Source organism: Poecilia latipinna, unplaced genomic scaffold (genome assembly GCF_001443285.1).
Source record: "Poecilia latipinna isolate Pla-1442-1.1 unplaced genomic scaffold, P_latipinna-1.0 Scaffold197, whole genome shotgun sequence".
Lineage (NCBI taxonomy): Eukaryota > Metazoa > Chordata > Actinopteri > Cyprinodontiformes > Poeciliidae > Poecilia > Poecilia latipinna.
This window is the reverse complement of record NW_015112813.1, coordinates 52,489-58,587: the sequence shown is the minus strand read 5'-3', so window position 1 is coordinate 58,587 and position 6,099 is coordinate 52,489.

The following is a 6,099-nucleotide window of genomic DNA, read 5'->3' as shown; positions in this document are numbered from 1 at the left end:
TTGTCTCTTTTGGGGCAAAAAAAAAAAAAAAAAAAAAAATGTGACCACTCGCTGACGATAGAGGAGGAGCTCTGTAAACAGACACACACACACACAGAGAGAGAGAGAGAGAGAGAGAGAGAGAGAGAGAGAGAGCGCCTCACAGCAGCGGGATCAGCAGCATCCTTCACGGTGATGAGCGCAGAGAAATCACCTCTAGTTGTTGAAAACGGTGGATGGTGCTCTCGGCTTGGCCGACCACGTGATCTGCCTGGCTTATTAATAACAGGTTAATAGAAGCCAGGTAAGGCGGCAGGCTGCGTCCCTCCCCTGTTTGGTTCACGCAGAGGAGGCTTTGGTGATGTTTCAGTTTAGAGGGAGGAGTTGCCGTGGTTACACAGCAAAGGCAGCAGCTTCCTCTCCTCCCCCCCCCCTACCCCGTTCCTCTGATGACGGAACAGGTGGATGCGCTCCAGCTCAGCGCTCCGACTGCACGCCTTGGGTCATTTCAAGGTTACCTGCAAGCTGGGGCTCCATTTCTTAAAGCTAAACGCAGATTTATTAAGTTGATCACTTTTATATTGCATTCTCACCCTTTGAATTAAGCAAATTGCACCAAATTGTATCTGACTTTCCAGTCTACCTAATCACTGTATAAAAGCGAGGCATAATAGTGAATAGTGTTGTATAGCAAACACTGAAGCTTGTCACCTACAAGAATATTTGGCTGCAATTAATACATAGCCTATTGAAAAATTTTTTTTATAAAAACATGCAAACAGTTAATATTCAAAGACTTTTGAATACATTTTTTTTTCTTTTTTAGCACTCTTAAGGCCTCTAAGTACCACCTAACCCCTTTTATGGCAGCTGAAGGATACATCATCTCATCTCAGTAGCAACTTTGTACAAGTAGCAATCAACAACTCATCAGTTTGTATTTTCATCTAAAAATGTCTCCTCTTGTTGTTTGAGGTTAAATAGGCTAACATTAGCAATGCAGCACAATCCACTGCAGCAGGAAGTTAGAAAAGTATTGAATCAAAATTGCAATGAATGCTGGTATTTTTTTATATGATCTATTACAATGCTGTTTTGCCAGTGTAAGAGCTGCCATTGCTTTACATCCCATCTTATGTAGTTTTCTTCTGAAGCTGTAATATTAATAGAAACTTTGCTTCAAGTGTGATTCATATGCTGCTAGTTTATGTTTTTTTTGAGGGGGGGAGGTGAGGTTGTGAGTATAACATATGCATTCTGGCAGGTATATATGTTACATGGGAGTATATTTTGGTCATTCCATAACATTTTTTAGGAAATTATTTTGGGAGCTATGCTACTGTCCACAGCCTCTTACAGAATAAGCACATTTCCATAAATGTTGAACTAATTTTGATGTATTTAAACACGAGTCGAAAAAGGTCACAGTTGCTTCAATATGCATATATCAAGCTTTTATCTGACAGCCAAACAGTCAGGATGGATGAGGGGATAAACAAGACGGATAGAGAGACGAAATGAATGGATGCGATACTGCATAAAGCCTTAACGGCGCCCCAAGCTGCATGTTTCCCCTGTCACCTCGCATAAAACCTCAACCACTTAGCACCAGGCAGGTTAAACTCCGTTAGAGGGAAGCAGGCATGCAATGTTTACACACTGTCTGTGTGACAGTAATGGCCTGGTGCCGAATAATAAATCACATGTCGCTGACCTTATTGATTCTCGCCTTCTGTGCTTTTCTGTTTCACTCCACAGCTATTTCTTGTTACCTAACAGGAAACATGAAGGTCGAAAGCATCAACTTGCTTCATGTCATTTTATCAGTCACTACTCTGATGTTTGGGAGCGCCTACACTTTCCTGTACTGCATTCTGGTGGGATGCTTTTTGGCTAACCTGATGGATCTTGTGTTTTTAATTTTCGTAGGTCATGCTGCACGTTGCACAGGTTTTTCTCATTATATCAGAATAATCTGATATATACAGTAAATACTATTGAAAAGCTCATTTGTTTCAGTTACTCAATTCACTTTGTGACACAAATGAAAGAGATTAATTTCAAAACACAAACTGATGTTTCCAAACCTTAACTTCTCCTAATTGCGACGATTTTCCGCTTGCAGTTAGTGAAAACGGAACACTTAAGCTGAGCATATTACATCAGACCAGTACAGAAATGTCAGCGTAATGTATCAGAGTATGTTTGAAACCTTACCATCATACTTAATGGCTTCTGTTTTCAAAAGCTACTTTGAATCTGACAAATGAGCCTCGTCGATCCACATATTCTAATTTACTGAATGCGACTGTATATGCAATATGTTATTGCATCTTTAGCGAGCAGTGCATAATACAAATAGAGCAGGTGACACAAACGGGCCTTCGCACGTCCCCTTCCATCTTTTTAATGATGTTTCTCTGTAGAAGCTTGTCTAATCAGGACGCATCAGCATCAAAAAGTCCCCCACAAGCTGTTCAAATTAGATCTGTCAATACTTTTGCCTATCAAATGAGATCAGATCCAAGCTGTCAGCTATTTTGCAACAATGGGCCCACTGTGCACGGACAAGCCTCTCCTCTACCAAACATTACAGGCTTGTCCTGAGCTGGCTGCATTTGCTGCATAAAAGTGATGACTGGTCATTGGTCATGTACGCTGCACCAGGGGAGAGCAGAAGGGGGGGGCGGCCGGGTGGCGGGTTGACAGGGCGATGGTGGCAGTTCTTTTGATTCGTCTATAATCTGTGGTGTGGCAAAAGCAACAGAAATTTCCATGCTGGCCCTGCCCTCCCCCTACCCGGCCCACCCTAACTTTGGCCCGGCAGCTAAATCCGAGCCTTTGTGCCCCGCATAGTTGTGTGGATTTGTCAGCAGTGAGGTACAAGCAGTGGGATGTAAATAGGGTGGCAATAATGAAGCAAGTTTTTTTTTTTTTTTCCAATGAAGAGGATAGTTGGAATCAATTAAACCAGAACTCTGTTCTGTCAACAAAAAAAAAGTGATTTATATTAAAAGGCCTTTCTGGCCTTTTAGATGATGAGGGAAACAAATATCTGAATGACAAATCCTAGATAAACTTCATTGCCATGAAAAACGTTTCTGTCATATTACAGTCTCAAAGCTCCAAGTATTTTACTGAGATTCCATGTGACAGATCAACACAAAATAGTGCATAATTATTAAGTGAAAGCGATAAAAATTAATGGTTTAGAAATTTGGAAGGTACATTACTGCATTGCAGTTGTACGTCTCTACTCGTATGTCTTCAGTACCTTTGCAGAGAGCTTTGCTCATTTTCATTTGCAAAATAAGACAGATTCAGGCTAAGTGGATGGAAACATTAATTTTCAACTTTTGCCACAGATTCTCAACAGGATTTAAGTCTGGGCTTTGACTAGGCCATTCTAACACATTAATATGATTTGACCAAAATGGTAGACCGTCACCCTAGTCTCAGGCCTCTAAGAGATTTTCTTTTCATATTTAGCTTCATTCATCCTCCAGTCAGCCCTGACCAACCTCACTGTCTCTGCTGAACAAACAGACACAAGCGTCACCCCAGCATGATGCTGCCAGCGCCATGTTAGCTGTGCATGTTGTCTTTATGGACAGCAAATTCACTAAACTTTCTGAAGTGGTTCAGCGTCTTTACATATCTACGTGGCTGTCCATCCAACTGTCCATCCAGCTAGTTAGATCCACTTCAACTGACCATGTGGACAGGTGTATTCTGTGTTTGAACTATTAAAATAGGCAGTTTTCAGCATTATCAGCACCTTTTCAAATGCCCAAATTGAAAGGACCTTACTACACAAACGGAGTTTCCATATGCTGATTGTTATCTGTCATGGAGAAGTCTCATCTGAAGCGGCGTAGCACTGATGCAGGATATGTGCTGCATTATGAGGTTAATCCATAAGTCAACAGCAACACAGATGGGCCGACCTGCACGGCTACAGGGATGAGTTTTTAACGGAGAGGGAGGGAAGAAGCTCAAAGTCTGTCTCCATGTGTTTTGCCCCTCTGTCCGTCTGGGATGGGAAGGATGGAGACGGCAGTATAAGCGTGGGCAAAAACCCAAACAAGAGCAGGAGGAAAGGGAGGGGCGGCAAAGAAGTACAAAAAAATGTTTCGTGAGATGATGACATTGGCAAGGCAAAAGTGGAGCTGTAATCCTATTTTAATCGCAGTGGATTTATTAAACAGAAGCAGCAGGTTTAAATCTCAGCAGATTACACAGGAGGCCCAAGGAGATGTGTGTGTACGTGTGTATGGAGGGGGGCGAGGGGTGGAGGGGTCCTAGGTTAGAGAGGCTTGTGTAATCAAGTGGACTTTAGGTGAAATGGCTTTTCTTTGAAGAAAATAAGAAAAGAAAAAAAAAGGATAAATCTGGAATTCAGCGACAGGACATTAGACGGCTTAAATAAAAACTTGCGACCGTCATGAATTTATTGATATTTCTTTGGATTAACAGCTGGAATTAAAACGGAGGCGTACCCTTTAAGAATAATTACTTCTTGAGAAAATGCGACCGCCTGCAGATGTTACAGATTGTTTTTTGCTTGAACCTCTGTTTGTCTTGGCTGACAGCTTCTCTGGTGTCTTTGCAAAAGACCTTGAATCTCATGGAGAACAGTTGATGCCTGATCCCTACGCAGCTGCAGTTAATCACAGCATCGCTGATCGTTTTGGCCTTCTGAGATCAATGGAGATAAAAAAAAAAAAAAAAGATTTATTTGTGTGAATACTTTTTTTTTTTTTTACAGATAAAACCATGCCATGCATTTGTATTCAGTCCCGTTTTGCTATTACCCTTTTACTATTACTTTCACAACTATAAGACCAAGGTGAAAAATGTACCTGAGGCGACAGGCAAGATTAAATCAGAGTATTAGTAGCTTACAAAGTCTTGACAAAGAGGATCCGAAGACGAATGCATTCCATAATGTTCAGATCATTATGGGGTGTAAAAACTTCCATAAGGCAGTGCAACAAAGTCGAGGCTATTAGGAGTTCTGGCTACATTCAGTATTGAAGAGCCCAGTTCCACGTTATCAGCTTTCTCTTGTAAGATGACATCAAGATCACTGTTTTAAAATCAGTCCAACTAAAACCCACCGAGAGATGTCTTAACTCGCAAAATGCAACTGGAGAAGATGGGAATGTGTAATGGAAAAATATTTCTGTGACGATGTACATGTGCTTACTTGGAAAAAAGCTTCAAGATTCACCGAAAGCTTTAAATGCCCTAGATCAAAAATGCAAATTGAGTCAAAGTAAATAATCGATATCTTTTATTAGTTTCCATATTGTGAAAAATGATATTTTAAAAACTGTACTAGTAGTTTGATTACTCTTAGCTATGTCTTTTGTCGTTGCATTTTTACAACCTTAACTAGAGAGACCAGAGAATTAATATGTATATATTTATTTAGAAAACTATCATTAAAATAAAACGTTTACTTGTCCATATTTCTAAATGTTTCCATATAAACATACTATATTGTATACAAAGTTGAACTCAAGGTAATATGTCCAGCAAGGCTTTTAAATGTGAAACCTTTCTAGCAAAGAGATGCACGTTTATTTCAAGTGAATAAATGTGTGTCTTTACTACGAAGTTTACATCAGCATCTGGATACTGACAAGACATATCCTATTCACAAAACTATTCTGTCGGCTCTCTACCGCCATCTACTGGCAGGTGTCCCGATTTTATGTTGCAAAAAGAAATTGCACCACTTTCTCCTTTACTGACACCGCAGTTCTGAAAACGCAAATTTGACAATAGGGGCTACTTTTACATGAGGTCCTTATATTCTGTATCAATGTGAATAAAATAAAGTTTTGTCTTAAAGTCAGCCAATGACCCTTCTTTTTAAACAAATTATTACAATAATTCATCGCAGAATATCGTAAATAAAACAGACCAGTTGTAGGTAACACATATTTTTAACCCTGTTATAGGAGAAGGATTTTGTACTATTAATGTTTCAAGGCTTCGTAAAGCAAATAAAAACTTGCTTTAAGTAGCAATTTTCCTGTAAAAAGCTATTAGCCCAAAAACAGTAAACACACTCACCAGCAGGGGGCAGAAACTTTAACCTTAAACATCCGC